We start from the raw sequence: 18,601 nt of genomic DNA on the forward strand, positions 1-18,601 counted from the left end.
AATAAAAGAACCTTGACCCTTGATTATTTCTATAGAGAAAAACTCCAGACTACAGAGGAGTCAGTAGAGGATGATAAATAAACAAACACATCCAAACCAAAAAAAAAATGTAAATTTGTCACAAGCTCTCAAGGAACTAAGATTTGATATAATGGACCACATGAGAAAGATAGAAGAAACATGGCAAAAAAAGTGGGAAGTAGTTCAAAAAGAAAATAACAGTGTAAAAGAAAGACTGTCTTTTACTTGGAAAAAGAAGCCCAGAAATCAAATGAAATGATAAGCAAACTAAAGACCAGAATTGACTTGCTGTAAGCCATGAAAAGCAGAATAGACCAAAACAAAAAGGAAAATCAAAATGACATAGCCGAAAATCAGTCTTCAAAAACTAGAATTTGGAAAGTAGAAGCTAATGATCTCACAAGACGGCAAGAATGACAAAATAGAAGGAAACATGAAATATCTCATTGAAAAGATGGTTGACTTGGAAAAGAGGTTCAGGAGAGACAATTTGAGAATCATAGGCCCACCTGAAAACATAGAAATAAACAGAAACCATGACATCATACTACAAGAAACTATCCAAGAAAACTGTCCTGATGTTATTGAACAAAAGGGCAAAGTAGACATTGAAAGATTCCATAGATCACCCTCCACATTAAATCCTCAAAAGACAATGTATTTTGTAATTACCAGGAATGTAATTGCCAAATTCAAGAGCTTCCAAGTTAAGGAGAAAATATTGCAAGAAGCCAGAAAGAAAAAAAATCAGATATCAAGAAGTACCAATATGGATTACACAGGCTCTGGCAGCCTCCACACTAAAGGACCACAAGGCTTGGAATATGATATTCAGAAAAGCAAGAGAATTGGGCCTATATCCAAGGATCACCTACACATCAAAATTGACTATATACTTCCAAGGAAAAGTATGGGCATTTAACAAAATAGAAGACTTCCAAGTATTTGTAAAGAAAAGACTAGAACTAAATGGAAAATTTGATGTCCAAATACAAAACTAAAGAGAAACATGAAAAGGTAAAAAAGAAAGAGAGGGATTTTTTTTTCTTTTAAGGGCTTCAGCAAGGTCAAACTGTTTATAGTCCTATATGGAAAAATATTTGTAACTCTCAAAAACTGTATTAACTATCATAGCAGTTAGAAGAATTATTCATATGTAGTAGTTGGGGTACTAAATGGTTTAAGATGATATAAAAGAAAGAGGGGAAATAGAAGATGGCACCAAGAAAAACTTTAAGGAATAAGAAAAACAGGACAAATTATACTACAAAAAGAGGCACATGCGATTCAGGCCTAGAGACAGGAGTTCCTAGGTTCAAACCTGGCCTCAGCCACTTCCTAGCTGTGTGATCCTGGGCAAGTCACTTGACCCCCATTGCCCACCCTTACCAATCTTCCACCTATGAGACAATACACCGAAGTACAAGGGTTAAAAAAAAAATAAAAAAGAGGCACGTGGGAGGAAGAGGGGAATAATACTATTATAAGAAAGAGAGGAAGAGAGTGTTAATAGATAATGCTTAAACCTTAATCTCAGTAGAATCAACTCTGAGAGGGAAGAGCATGTACATCCATGGGGTTATTCTATCTTACCCTACAGGTAAGTTGAAAGGGAAAAACTTAGGGGGGGAGTGGGGTGGGAAGAACCAAAAGGGAGGGAAAAAGAGGAGGGAGGGAATATAATAGACACTACAGAAAAAATATAAGGGGAATAAGAAGGGAGGGGTGGGAAGGGAAGTAAAATAAGAGTGGGGATTAGAGGGACTGATTAAAAGCAAAAAACTGGTATAAAAGTAAATAGTGAAAGAAGGAGGGGCAGGACAATGAGAAAAAAGAGATAAGGAAGGTAACTACATCCTGATAAAAGGCAGTATAGACAATGAAGAAATATCAGTATTAAACATGTATACACCAAATGGTATAGGATTCAGATTTCTTAAGGAGAAATAAGTGGAGTTTAAGGAGAAAATAGATAGTAAAACTATACTAGTAGGAGATCTGAACCTTCCTCTATCACAAGCAGATAAATCAAACCAAAAAATAAATAAGAAAGAGTTAAGAGATGTGAATGAAATTTTAGAAAAATTAGAATTAATAGATATGTGGAGAAAAATAAATAGTGATAAAAAAGGAATACACATTCTTTTCAGTAGCACACGAAAGATTCACAAATATTGACCATGTAATACGGCATAAAAATATGGCAAATAAATGAAAAAGAGCAGAAATAGTAAATGCAACATTTTCAGATCATAATGCAATAAGTATTATAATTAATAAGGGTACAAGGAGAGGCAAATTAAAAATTAATTGGAAATTAAATAATATGATTCTCCAAAATCAGTTGGTTAAAGAACAAATATTAGAAACAATAATTTCATTGAAGAGAAGGACAATGAAGAGCCATCATATGAAAATCTATGGGATGCTATCAAAGCAGTTTTCAGGGGAAAATTTATATCACTGAGTGCATATATGAACAGATCAGGGAGGGAGGAGGTCAATGATTTGGGTGTACAAATCAAAAAACTAGAAAGAGAACAAATTAAAAATTTCCAAATTAAAACTAAATTAGAAGTCCTGAAATGAAAGGAGAAATTAATAAAATTGAAAGCAAAAGAACTATTGAAGTAATAAATAAGTATAGAAGCTGGTACTTTGAAAAAACAAATAAAATAGATAAAGTGCTTGTTAATCTAAGATAAAAAGGAAATAAGAAAACCAAATTAACAGTATCCAAGAGGAAAAGAATGTCCTCACATCTAATGAAGATGAAATTAAGGTAACTATTAAAAACTATTTTGCCCAATCACATGGCAATAATACAGCAATCTAGATGATATGAATAATTATTTACAAAAATATAAATTGCCTAGATCAACAGGAGAAATAGAATACTTAAATAATGCCATTTCAGAAAAAGAAATTGAACAAGTCATCAAAGAATTCTCTAAGAAAAAAAATCCCCAGTTCCAGATGGATTCACCAGTGAATTCTATCAAATATTTAAAGAACAACTAACCCCAATACTATACAAACTATTTAACAAAATAGGCAAAGAAGGAGTTCTACCAAATTCCTATTATGAAAGAAATATGATACTAATTCCAAAGCCAGGCAGATAAGAAACAGAGAAAGAAAACTACAGACCAATCTCCTTAATCAATATAGATGCAAAAATCTGAAGTAGAATACTAGCAAAAAAGATTCCAGCAAGTGATCATGAGGGTTATTCACTATGGTCAGGTGGTATTTATATCAGTAATGCAAGGATAGTTTAATATTGGTCAAATCATCCACATAATTGACCATATCAACAACCAATCTAACAGAAATCAAATGATTATTTCAATCGATGTGTGAAAAGCCTTTTGACAAAATACAACACATTCCTATTAAAAACACTAGAAAGTATAGGAATAGAATGGGCCTTTTCTAAAAATAATAAATAGCATATATTTAAAACGATCACCAAGCATCATCTGCAATGGGGAAATATTAGAAGCCTTCCCAGGAGTGAAGCAAGGATGCCCATTATCACCTCTATTATTTAACAATGTACTATAAATACCAGCAGTAGTCATCAGAGAAGAAAAAGAAATTGAAGGTACTAAAATGGGCAAAGAGGAGACTAAACTATGACTCTTCACAGATGATATGATGGTCTACTTAAAAAAATCAACTAAGAAGCTAGTGGAAATAATCAACAACTTTAGCAAAGTGGCAGGATAAAAAATAAACCCACGTAAATCATCAGCATTTCTATATATTTCCAACACATCCCGGAAGCTAACATTAGAAAGAGAAGTAACATTTAAAATCAAGCTAGATAATATAAAATATTTAGGAATCTATTTGCCAAGAAAAACACAGAAATTATACAAACACAACTACAAAACACTTTTCACACAAGTAAATCTAGATCTAAACAATTGGAAAAACATTAGATGCTCATGGGTAGAATGAACTAATGTAATAAAAATTACAATCCTACCCAAGTTAATTTACTCATTCAGAACCATACCTTTCAAACTACTAAGAAAGTTCCTTAATGAATTAGAAAAAAATCAAAACAAAGTTTATTTGGAAGACAAAAGATGAAGAATATCAAGGGAAATAATGAAAAAAAGTGAAGCAAGGTGGTGTAGCAGTACCACATCTTAATCTTTAGTATAAAACAGTGGTCATCAACACAATATGAGACTGACTAAGATACAGGAGAGAGGATCAGGGGAATAGACTTGGGGTAAATGACCTCAGAAATCTAATGTTTGATAAACCCAAAGATCCCAGCTTTTGGCATAAGAACTCATTATTTGACAAAAACTGACGGGAAAACTTGAAAATAGTATGGGAGAGATGAATTTTCGATGAACATCTCATGCCCTACACCAAGATAAATTCATAAAGGGTGAATTATTTGAATATAAAGAAAGAAACTATAAGTAAATTAGAGGAACACAGAATAGTACACCTATCATATCTTTGGGAAAAGAAAGATTTTAAGACCAAGCAAGAGATAGAGAATGTTACAAAATGTAAAATAAATAATTTGGATTGCATTAAATTAAAAAGTTTTCATATAAACAAAACCAATGTAACAAAAATTAGAAAGGAAGCAACAAATTTGGGGAAAAAATCTCTATAACAAAAACCTCTGGCAATGGTCTAGTTACTCAAATTCATAAAGAGTTGAATCAATTGTACAAAATATCAAGCCATCCCCCCAATTGACAGATGGGCAAGGGATATGAATTGGCAATTTTCAGATAAGGAAATCAAAACTATCAATAAGCCCATGACAAAGTGTTCTAAATCTCTTATAATCAAAGAAATGCAAATCAAACAACTCTGAGGTATAAAAAAAGAAATAAGTGATTGGGGAATAACTGGGTGCCAGTAAGGAAAATGAGACAAACTGGTGACATTCCCACACCTCACAAGGGGAAAGACTGACAGGTAAACATAGAATAACCAAAGAGGGATGTGAGGACTGGGGAATGGTAATTTGTCAGTTAAACTGACCACCTGTTAGACAGGGATGTTAAGGAACTCCAAGTTGTGGGATCTTGATGGCTTAGAGGAGTCTCATGAAGTATTAATAAACAGGTTTATTGTTGTTAAATAAGGGAAGTAGGTGAGAAGGGGTTTCTAACAGTAACAAATAGCCCAACTACCTATACAAAGCTACAGACAGCTGGAGAGGGCTGGAGAGTTGGGACTCTCACTACACTTGTACATGGTGCTTCAAGGTGACACAGGAAACAGGATAACATCCTTGTACAGCCAGTTAACTCTACAAAAGTTCTGGGAGTAAAGGCAGACTATTCTGCTGTCCGCCAGCATTTGGTCTGAAATTTATCTCTACCTAGGCAGAGATAGTTGATAGATGGTTTCTTCTCTGTAAATCCCAACTTTTTAGAACCTTAGATACTTAGCAAAGCTGGACTACACAGCACACCCTCCTACTCCAAGCTTGGCCAAGAAAAACCCCTCTCTTTCAAAACCCTGGCTACATTTTATGATGGATTGTCCATGCAGGCAGTTCAAGTTTTCTTCAAGCTGTCCGCTATTTCTACCTTATCTTAAATCTATATCTACCCTCTAATTTCCTTTTAACAGATACCATCTCATACCTAGCAGATTGGCCAACATGATAGCAAAGGAAAGTAATAAATTTTGGAGGGAATGTTGCAAAATTGGGACCTTAATGAATTGCTGGTGGAGTTGTGAACTGATCCAACCATTCTGGTAGGCAATTTGGAACTATGACGAAAGGGCATTAAAAGACTCCCTGACCTTTGATCCAGCCATACCACTGCTGGGTTTATACCCAAAGAAATAATAAGGAAAAAGACTTGTACAGAAATATTTATAGCCATGCTCTTTGTGGAGGCAAAAAATTGGAAAAGGAGGAGATGCCTTCATTTGGGGAATGTCTGAACAAAATGTGGTATCTGTTGGTGATGGAATACTATTGTGCTGAAAGGAATAATGAACTGGAAGCATTTCCTATGAACTAGAAAAACCTCCATGAATTGATGCAGAGTGAAAGGAGCAGAACCAGGAGAACATTACACATAGAGACAGATACACTGTGGCACAATCAAATGGAATAGACTTCTCTGCTAGTAGTAATGCAATAATCCAGGAAAATTCTGAGGGACTCATAAGAAAGAAAACTATCCACATCCAGAATAAGAACTGTGGGAGTAGAAATTCAGAAGAAAAACAACTGCTTGATCACATGGTTCGATGGGGATATGATTGGGGATGTAGACTCTAAATGATCATCCCAGTGCAAATACGAATAATATGGAACTAGGTCTAGGTCAATGACACATGTAAAACAAAGTGGAATTGCTCATTGGCTACAGGAGAGAGAGGAGTGAAAAAACATGATTCATATAACTATGGAAAAATATTCTAAATTAACTAATTAAGTTAATAAACTTAAAATAATTTAAATAATTTAAAAATATTGTAATCAACTTGCTAGTATTTTACTTAAATTTTTTGCACTAATATTTTCATTAGGGAGATTAGAATATAGTTTTCTTTTTCTGTTTGAACTCTTCCTGACTTGGGTATTAATACCATATTTGTTTCATAAAAATAATTTGACGGTTGCTCTGGTCTTAAACAGATATTACTTATTTTTTAAAATATTATAATAATTTTAATTTAAATAATTGTATTTATTAAAAGCTGTTTCTGTAACTATTGATATAATCATATATTTTGTTTTTGTTATTGACATGAAAAATTATGATAATACCCCCCCAATATTCATTCAGTCCTGCATTCTTGATACAAATTTAAATTGATTTTACTATAAGATCATTGTGAAATATTGCTAATATTCCTTTGCTAGTATTTAATTTTTTTTTAAATTTACATCAATATAGATTAGGGAAATTTGCATAGTTTTATTATTTTTTCCTTTCCTTATAAGGTTCACGTATGAAAATCACATTTGTATCATAGAGAATTTGACTGGATCCCATCTTCACCTATATTTTAAATAGCACATATAGCATTGAAGAAAAATTGTGCCTTAAAATTGTTTGATAGAATTAACTTGTAAACTTATTTTGTCCTGTATTTTTTTCCTTAAAGATCTCAAGCATGACTTGTCTAATTTAGTTTCTGAGACAGGATTATTTAAGTATTGTATTTCTTTTTCTGCAAATTTTAGCAATTTATATTTTTGTAAATGTTCATCCATTTCACTTAGAATGCCAGTTTTGGGAGAAAGCTGGATAATTTGGTGGATTGAGAGCCAGGCCTAGTGACATAATGTCCTGTGTTCAAATCTGGCCTCAGATACTTCCTGACTGTGTGACCCTGGACAAGTCTTTTAACCCTCATTGCCTAACTCTTACCACTCTTCTGCCTTGGAACCAATACATGGTATAGATTTTAATGTGGAAGGTAAGTATTTAATTTTTTTAAATGTCAGTTTTGCTGGCATATAATTTGGCAAAATAACTCCTAATAATTGATTTAATTACATCTCAATTAGTAATGCATATATACTTTTCATTGTTAAAATGAGTAATTTGTTTTTTTATTTTTTCTTTTTAAAAATCAAGTTAACCAATGGTTTATCTCTTTTACTATATGTTTTTGATGAAGCAGCTTCATGTTTTTATTAGTTCAGTTAGTTTTTATGGCTATTATTATTTTACTTTCAAGGTTATTCATCTCCCTTTATTTATTTATTTTTTTGTGTGTATTAAATTGAGGATTTTTTCCTAGCTTTTTTGTTTTGACTCTTTTTCCCACATTCCAACTCCATGATCTCTTTTTTCTCACATTTACTGATGTTTATTTATTGTATTTAGAAATATAATTTTCTTCAAAGTATGACTTTTCCACAAATTTTAATGTTATCTTGTTATTTTCATTATTTTAGTGGTTATTTTTTATTTCAATGATTTGTTCTTTGATCCACTCATTCTTAAGGAATATATTATCTAGTTTCCATTGTTTATTTTACTGAAGATATTTTTACGTGTAATATTCATTTACATACTATAACAAATTTCCATATAAGTTTTCCAAAGTTACATGATCCAAATTGTCTCTCTCTCTCTCCATTTCCTCCCCCTCTTAGTGCTGGCAAAAAATTCAGACTGGGTTATAAACACATCATCATGCAAAACTTATTTCCATATTGTTAATTTTTGTAAGAAGATAATTATATAAAACCAAATTCCCAAAATAAAAACCCCAAATAAACTTAAGTGAAAAATAACATGCTTTAATCTGCATTCTGACTCCAACAATTTTTTCTCTGGAGGTGGATAGTATTCTTTGTCATAAGTTCCTTAGTATTGTCCTGGAACATTTTATTGCTGAAAGGAAATAAGAATCACAGTTGATCATTCTACTATATTGCCTTTATTTTGTACAATGCCCTCTAGGTTCTGCTTATTACACTGCATCAGTTCATGAAGGTCTTTCCAGCTCTTTCTGAAATCATCAAATGTTCATGTTCTCTTGTAACACGATAGTATTCCATCACCATCATATACCACAACTTGTTGAGCCATTCCCCATTAATGGACACCATTTCAATTTTCAATTCCTTGCCAAGACGAAAGGAGCAGCTATAAATATTTCTGTACAAGTATGACCTTGTCCTTTTTCTTTTATCTCTTTTGGATACAAATCTATTAATGGTATTACCATATCAAAGTGTATACATTCTTTTGTAAGCCTTTGGACACAGTTCCAAATTGCTCTCTAGAATGACTGGATCAGTTCACAACTCCACGAGCAATACATTAGGGTCCCAATTTTGCCACATCCCCTCTAACATTTATCACTTTCCTTACTGACATACTGACAAATCTGGTATGAATTGGAATCTTAAGAGTTGCTTTAATTTGCATTTATCTAATCAAGAGAGATTTATAAAGTTTTCCATATAATTGTTGATAACTTTGATTTTTTCATCTGAAAACTGTTTATTCATGTCCTTTGAACATCTGTCAATTTCAGAGTGATTTGTTTTCTTATGAATTTGACATAGTACTTTGTATATTTGAGAAATCAGACCTTTATTAGGGAAATACGTTGTAAATTTTCCACTTTATTGTTTTCTTTCTAATCTTGGTTGTATTGATTTTGTTTGTAAAAAAGCTATTTAATACAGTTGAAATTATTCATTTTATATCTGGTAATGTTTCCCCTCTCTTTTTTGTCATAGAATCTTCTCTATATATCTGACAATAAGACTGTTCTATATTCCCCTAATTTACTTATAATATCAAATTTTATGTCAAATCATATTCTGATTTTGACTTTGTGTTGGTACAGGGTGTGAGATATTGATCTATACCTAATTTTTGCTCTACTTGTTTCCAGTTTTACCAGCAGTTTTTGACAAATGCCAAGTTCTTATAAAAAAAAATCCTGGGATCTTTGAATTTATTAGACATTTTATTACAAAATCATTTGCCCTTAATCTATTCCATTGATCTATCATTATATTTCTGAGCCAGTATCAGAATGTTTTGATGATTACTGCTTTATAATACACTTTGATATCTGGTATTACTAGCCACCAATCCTTCCCTTTTCTTTTGTTTCATAAATTCCTTTGACATTCTTGATCTTTTGTTATTCCAAATAAATTTTGTTATTATTTTTTCCAGTTCAATAAAATAGTATTTTGGTAGTTTGAGTAGAATGGCACTTAATTTATGGAATTTGGTCATTTTTCTTATATTAGCTCTGCCTACCCATGAATAATTAATGGCTTTCCAGTTATTTAGATCTAACTTCATTTATGTGAAAAGCATATTGTAATTACGTTCATTCCCATGTTTGCCTTGGAAAATACATTCCAAATTATGTTGTAATGTCTATAGTGATTTTAAATGGAATGTTTCTTTCTAATTCTTGCTACAAATTACTTTATTAGAAATATATAAAAATGGCAATGACTTATGTGGGTTTATTTTGTATTCTGCAACTTTGCTAAAGATATTAATGATTTCAGGTACTTTTGAGGTTGATTCTGTAGTAATGAAAGTAAAATATTAAATGTAATGTTAATTTTAAAAATTATTGTGGTTCCATTTATAAAATTAACTCTCAAGTCAGGAGTCTGTTAGTAGCTCTTAACAATTAAGTTTAAATCAAAAAGAAGATAACATAAAAAGAGGCAAATATAGGAAGGAGACAGAAAATATCACCTAGCTAAATTACCCTAAACTGAATCAGGAAGCTGAAATCAGCAGCCTACCAAGGCACTTAAGCCCACAAAAGCCCTCAAGTGCATAGCTGGCACCTGAACTCCTATTCCCAATAGTCTTCCACCAAAACACCAAACTAGAAGGTGCTCTGTGCCCCACAATCTATGCATGCAAAATGGGATGTGAAGTAGGAGGAACTTGGGGAGGACAATCCTGGAAAGTGGATTCTAGTTACACAATCCCCCCTGTGATTCTATTGAGAGATGATGATGTTGAAATCTCCTAGATCTACATTGTAAAGAGCTTTTGCAAATGAACAACTTGTATAGAAAATAGCTTTTGCCAGTAGCCATCTTGTGCCAAATATAGCAGATTTTAGAATGCCCAAAGCTGGCATGAGACAGTGGAAGACTGTTGGAGTACCCCTATAAATAGGAGACCCCAAGGCAAAGTTGACTCAGTTGTGAGTTAGGTGAGTGGAAAAGGGTGGAAGGGAAATATATCTCCAGCCAAACCAAGAAGCTTCACCATAGACTTAGGTTAGCTGTCTTGTTTAGGAATCTGCTATTTAGGTCAAACTATTAAATACAGAAAGCGACTTATATTGGATCAACATCAACAACCATATTCATTTAAAATCTTCAAGAAAGTAATCTCTGAAGATCAACAGATATCTACAACCAGCCAAGTTCAGTTCACCTACGGAGCCAAGATTGCCAAGCAGTGTGACAGGACTCTGCTTTAAGGCTTTTCCCAATGGGGATCTGCCTAGCTGTTTACCAATTAGTTTTTAGTTTAGTTTAATCCTTTTAACCTTTATCCTAAACCTTGAATCCTTAATCCTCACCCCTTCAAGATATTCCTGTTACCATCAAAGTAAAATTAGTTACATGTTGCTAAGAACTGATTCTAGGTTAGTCCATCATCTCCAAGAAGAATTCTTATTGTCCAGTTTCTGAGTGTTGAACTTGATTCATGGCTGAAGAGGGTTTTTTTTTCTCAGGCTAATTAACTCTTGCCTGCGATTAGCTCCAAATCAGTTCAAGAACATCTATAGTAATCAACAGTCAGATCAATCTAATTACTAAACCATCAAGAAGATATTAAAATATATATCCTCAAAGAAATAGGGGTTATGCCTGTTTTCAGTTGGGAGTTCTATAGCAACAGCTATTTGACTCTCTTCAGGGGGAAGGGCTGTCCAGCTGCTGAATAGAGAGCAGCCTCCTGAATATTATCCCTACAACATGCCTTGTCTCCCCAATGAATTATTTTAAATAACCATCTCATATCTCTAAAAATCTCTTACTAAAGGTACTCTATCTACACAATTCTCTAGAATTATCTAAATATACCATCATATCATTTGCAAAGAGTGACAGTTTAGTTTCCTCGTTTTAACTCCTGCAATTTCTTTTTCTTCTCTTATTACTAATGGTAATATTTTTAGTACAATATTAAATAATAGTGGTGATAATGGGTATTCTTGCTTCACTCCTAATCTGATTGGGAAGATTTCTAACTTATCCCTATTGTAGATGATATTTGCCAATGGTTTTTAATAGCTACTACTTATTATTTTAAGGAAGGACCCATTTCTAGTGTTTTTAACAGGAATGGGATTGTATTTTGTCAAGTGCTTTTTCTGCACCTATTGAAATAATTGTGTGATTTCTGTTAGTTTGATTATTGATATGGATAATTATGTTGATAGTTTTCCTAATATTAAACCAGCCTTGCATTATTTTTATAAACCACATTTTATAAACCACATTTATAAACCACAAATAATCCTTGTGATACATTGCTATAGTGTCTTTGCTAGTATTTTATTTAAAATTTTTGCATCAATATTAATTAAGGAAATTGGTCTGTAATTTCCTTTTTTCTATTTTTGCTTTTCCTGGCTTAGGTATCAGCACCATATTTCTATCATAAAAATAATTTGGTAGGATTCTTTCTTTGCTTAATTTGCCAAATACTTTATATAGTATTGGGACTATTTACTCTTTAAATATTTGATAGAATTCACTTTTGAATCCATCTGGCCCTGTCCCCTCTTACCCCCATTGAGATGTTAATTGATTGCTTCTTTTATTTCTTTTTCTGAGTTTTGATTATTTATGTATTCTATATCCTCCTTTAATAATCTGAGTAATTTATATTTTTGTAACTATTAATACATTTCACCTAGATTGTCAGATTTATTGTAATATAATTGGGTAAAATACTCTTAATGATTTCCACTTCCTTAGAAGTGAATTCTTCTATTTCATTTTTGAGACTCATAACTTAATTTTCTTCCTTCCTTCTTTGATATCAAATTAACAAATATTCTATCTATTTTATGAGTTTTTAATAAAGTGAACACCTTGTATAGTTTATAATTGGTATGGCATCCAAATTTCTAAAGGAGAAATTGGTAGAGCTGAAGGAGGAAGTAGATAATAGAACTATAGTAGAAGGAGATATAAGCTTTCCTCTATTGCATCTAGATAAATCAAACCAAAAAATAAATTAGAAAGAGAAAGAGATGTGAATAAAATCTTAGAAAAATTAGAGTTAACAGATATGTGGAGAAAAATAAATAGGAACAAAAAGGAATACACCTTCTTTTAAGCAGTACATGGTACATTCACAAATATTGAACATGTACTAGGGCAGTGATGAGCAAACTACGGCCAGTGGGCCAGATGCAGCCCCCTGAAATGTTCTATCCCACTGAGCTACATTATTCCTAATCTGATGAATACAATGGGTAGGATACAATACGATGAAACTTCAAAAGAGTTGCCTTAGAAACAGACTGACAGATGAGCATTTCCTTTCCTTTGGCCCCATTTTTAAAAAGTTTGTACATCACTGTACTAGGGCATAGAAACATGGCAAACAAATACAAAAGAACAGAAATAATAAATACAACCTTTTCAGATCATAAGGCAACAAAAATTATAATTAGTAAGAGTCCATGGATAGGCAAATCAAAAATTAATTGGAAATTAAATAATATGAATCTCAAAAATCAATCAGTTAAAGAACATATCATAGAAAAAATAATAATTTCATTGAAGAAAATGAGAATGATGAGACATCCTACAAAAATCTGTGGAATGCAGTCAAATCAGTTCTCAGGGTGAAACTTAGATCCTTGAGTTCATATATTAGCAAACTAGGGAGGGCAGAGGTCAATGAATTAGGCATGCAACTTAAAAAACTTGAAAGCAAAAAAAAACTAAAAATACCCAGATGAAAATTAGAGATCCTAAAAATTAAAGAGAAAGTAATAAAATTGAAATCAAAAGAACTATCGAATAGGTAAATAAGACTAGAAGCTGGTACTTTGAAAAAAACAAATAAAAATGAAAAAGTACTGGTCAATTTAATTAAAAAAAAAGAAAAGAAAATAAGAAAACCAAATTAATAGTATCAAAGATGAAAAGGGAGACCAATGAAGAGGAAATTAAGGCAATTGTTAAAAACTATTTTGCCCAATTACATGGCAATAAATGTGGCAATCAAGGTGATATGGATGAATATTTACAAAACTATAAATTGCCTAGATTAACAGCAGAAGAAATAGAATAATTAAATAATCCTATATCAGAAAAAGAAATCAAACAAGTCATCAAAGAACTCCCTGAGAAAAAATCCCCAGGACCAGCTGTATTCACAAATGAATTCTATAAAACAATTAAAGAACAACTAATCCCAATACTATACAAACTATTTGACACAATAAGCAAAAAAGGAGTTCTACCAAATTCCTTTTATGACACAAATATGGTACTGATCCCAAAGCTAGGTAGGTGAAAAACAGAGAAAGAAAATTACAGATCAATCTCCTTAATGAACATAGAAACAAAAATCTTAAATTAAGAATACTAGCAAAAAGATACCCGGCAAGTGATCACAAAGGTTATTCATTACAATCAGGTGGGATTTATTCTAGGAGTGCAAAGATGGTTCAATATTAGGAAAGTCATTCATATAATTTACCACATAAACAAGGAAACAAACAAAAATCACGATTATCTCAATAGATGCTGAAAAAGCCTTTGACAAAATACAAAACCTATTCTTATTGAAAACACTAGAAAGCATAGGAATATAAGGGTTTTTCCTAAAAAAGTAATAAATAGTATATGTCTAAAACCATCAGCAAGTATCATCTGCAATGGAGATAAATTAGAAACCTCCCCAATAAAATCAGGAGTGAAACAAGAATGTCCATTATCAGCTCTATTATTTAACATTGTACTAGAAACACTACCAGTAACAATTAGAGAAGAAAAAGAAATTGAAAGTATTTAAGTGGGCAAGGAGGAGACCAAGCTATAACATTTTTGCAGATGATATGATGGTCTACTTAAAGAATTCCAGAGGATCAACTGAAAAGCTAGTGGAAATAATCAACAACTTTAGCAAAGTAGCAGGATACAAAATAAACCCACATAAATCATCAGCATTTCTATATATTTCCAACAAAACTGAGCAGCAAGAGTTGGAAAGAGAAATACCATTTAAAATCACCCTAGACAATATAAAATACTTAGGAATCTATCTACCAAGACAAACACAGGAATTATATGAAAAAAAAATGAAACACTTTCCACACAATTAAAAGTAGATCTAAACAATTGGAAAAACATTATTTGCTCATGGGTAGGACACCATCCTACTCAAGAAATCTATTTATTTAGTGACCTACCCAGCAAACTACAAAAGAACTTTTTTTACTGAATTAGAATAAAACTATAACAAAGTTCATTTGGAAGGACAAAAGATCAAGAATATTAAGAGAAATAATGAAAAAAAAATGTGAAGGAAGGTGGCTTAGCAATACCAGATCTTAAATTGAACAATAAAGTAGTAGTCATCAAAACAATATGATACTGGGTAAGAAACAGAAGTGAAGATCAGTGCAATAGATTTGGGTTAAGTGACCTAAGCAAGATAGTGTATGATAAACCCAAAGATTCCAGCTTTTTGGAAAAAATCCACTTTTTGACAAAAACTGCTGGGAAAATTGAAAAACAATATAGGAGAGATTAGGTTTAGATCAACATCTTATACCCTACACCAAGATAAATTCAGAATGGGTAAATGACTTGAATATAAAGAAGGAATAATTAGGTGAGCACATTATAGTATACTTGTCAGATCTTTGGGAAAGGAATGACTTTAAAACCAAGCAAAAGCTAGAAAAAAATTACAAAATGTAAAATAAATAATTTTGATTACATTAAATTAAAAAGGTCTTTTACAAACAAAACCAGTGCAATCAAAATTAGAAGGGAAGCAACAAATTGGGAAAAAAAATCTTTATAACCAGAAACTCTGACAAAGGTCTAATTACTCAAATATATAAGTTGCTAAACCAATTATACAAAAAAATCAAGCCATTAACCAATTGATACATGGGCAAAGGACATGAATAAGCAATTTTCAGATAAAGAAATCAAAACTATCAATAAGCACATGAGAAAGTGTTCTAAATCTCTTGTAACTAGAGAAATGCAAATCAAAACAACTCTAAGGTACCACCTCACACCTAGCAGAGTGGCTAAAATGACAGCAAAGGAAAGTAATGAATGTGGAGGGGATATGGCAAAATTGGGAATTTAATGCACTGCTGATGGAGTTGTGAATTGATCCAACCATTCTGGGTGTCAATTTGGTACTATGCCCAAAGGGCTTTAAAAGCCTGTTTACCTTTTGGCCCAGCCATACCACTGCTGGGTTTATACCCCAAAGAGATCATAGGGAAAAAGACTTGTACAAAAATATTTATAGCTGCAATCTTTGTGGTGGCAAAAAACTGGAAAATGAGAGTATGCCCTTCAATTGGGGAATGGCTGAACAAATTGTGGTATCTTTTGGTGATGTAATACTATTGTACTCAAAGGAATAATGAACTGTAAGAATTCCATGTGAGCTGGAACAACCTCTAGGAACTAATGCAGAGTGAAAGCAACAGAACCAGGCAAACCATATACACAGAGGCTGATACACTGTGGTACAATCTAATGTAAGGGACTTCTCTATTAGTAGCAATGCCATGATCCAGGAAAAATTCGAGGGGTTTATGAGAAAGAACGCTACCCACATTCAGAGGAAGAACTCTGAAAGTGGAAATACAGAAGAAACACAACTGCTTTATCACATGGGTTGATGGGGAAATGATTGGGGATGTGGACTCTAAATGGTCACTCTAATACAAATATCAATAGTATAAAAATAGGTCTTGATCAATGACACATGTAAAACCCAGTGGAATTGATTGTCCACTATGGGAAAGGGGTGGGGGCAGAGTAGGGAAAGAATATGAATCTTGTAACCATGGAAAAATATCCTAAATTCATCAATTAAATAAAAATTTCAAAGATAAAAAAATTTAAAAATTATAAAAAGAGAGAGAATGGAAAGTTGAGCTTCTTTAGGTGAATAGTCTTTCTGTCTATTTTTTCATGTACCTCACCAAATTTTTCATTTATGAATTTGGATGCTAAATCTGGAATACATAAATTTAGAATAGATTTAATGTATTATCTATGATGCCTTTTAGCAAGATGTAGTTTTCTTTCTTGTCTCTTTTTATAAGGTCTATTTTTACTCTTGCTTTGTCTGATAGCATGATTACTACCTCTGTCATTTTCACTTCAACTGAACCATAATAGATTCTACTCTTGCTCCTTATTGTAACTTTGTATATGTCTCTCTATTTCTAGTGTCTTTATTACAAATTACATATTGTTGTATTTTGTTGGCTAATCCATTCTAACTGCTTTGTTTTATGGGTGAATTAATGACAATCTATTTCCCATGTCAGTGTTGTTTTTTCTCCATCTCAGATATTTTCTATTTTTTTCTCTTTTTTACATTCCTTTGATACTGTTTATTGTTTCTTGATGTCTCCTTGAAACATTAGATTTAACCTACCCAATTTTTTTAAGAATTATTTTCTTTAGTGAAGTTTTGTACCCTTTTTTCCATTTGGCCACTTCTGTTTATCATTCTCTTATTTTTAAAGTGATTTTTGTAACTCTTTTAATAAGTTATTATTTTGTTTAATTTTTCTTCTACTAGTTTTTATGAGTTTTTAAATCATTTTACATTTTTAAGGAATTCTTATTGGTCTTATGTTCAATTTACATTTTTTCCCTTTTGAGGCTTCACTTTTAATTGTTCTGACATCATAATTTTCCAAAATTGTGACTTTATCTTCCTCTTCACCATAGTAGATTTTTATGGCAAGGTTCTTTAAATTGTACTTTGCTAATTTCTCCAGCTTGTTCCTTGACTATGAATTTTATTTTAAATTTGAGCTCTTCTCTGAGTCTGAGGTTGCTGTGTATGTGTGTGTGTGTGTTTGTGGGGTACTTTCCCAATCTTTAGGGTATTTTGCACTTCTGCTTGTAGAGATAATTCTGGTTTTAGAAGTTTGAGGTGCTCCTAAGGTAGTCTGATCCAAGAAGATGTGTGGCCGCCACTCTTTTGGTGTAAGTTTTCTTCCTTTCCCCAGAAAAGCCTTTGATCCCTTATAGCTACAAGTTATACTGCTCCTTAGGATCCCAGATCCCTTGGGATGAAAAGCAAAACTGGTCTTCAAGATCCCTTATCTCCTACTCCTTTGGTACAGCAAACTATAAATATTACTCAGGGTTGCTGGTTCCTTGTGATTAAAAGTGATACTGTTTCTCAGCAGTCCTAATCCATTGTGACTGCAAATGTTTCCTTCCACCCTAGAACTGTGACAAGGGAGTAGTTATATGTAGTGGAATAGCTGGAGCTGCCCTACTTAATAAATTATTTCGTTAGATCAACAGTACCTTAAAGCTCCTTTATCTATGAGACCAACATAATTCACTGAAATTTACTTAGCACTTTAAGATTTACAATATGCTTCACTTTTTTCTGACAACAACAATACAGTAGACTGGCATCGCAAGTATAATTTCCCCTTTACAAATGAGCAAAATGAATGTCAGAGAGATGAAGTCACTTTTCAAGGTCACAAAACTTGAATCAGAGTTGGTATTTGAACCCAGAACTCAGCTGATTAAGTATAATGCTTTTAAGACCATACTATATCTCTATATGATGTTTAAATTCATCAACAAAAATTTATAGAAAATTTTCAGAAATGAGAGAAACCTTATAGAACATGATTTAATCCAGTTTCTCCATTTCAGGAATAAAGAAATGTGAAGGGAGATGTGTATTCTAAGGCAAGACCTTTCCATTGCTAGAGGATTTCATTGTTACTTCTTATTCTATTTTCATTTTTAACATGTAACACAATCCTATAATATATTGAAAACTAATGAAAATATTTAAAGGTATTATATAGTATGTACCATATACATTGCAGA

Source organism: Gracilinanus agilis, chromosome 3, assembly GCF_016433145.1.
Source record: "Gracilinanus agilis isolate LMUSP501 chromosome 3, AgileGrace, whole genome shotgun sequence".
Taxonomy (NCBI): Eukaryota; Metazoa; Chordata; class Mammalia; order Didelphimorphia; family Didelphidae; genus Gracilinanus; species Gracilinanus agilis.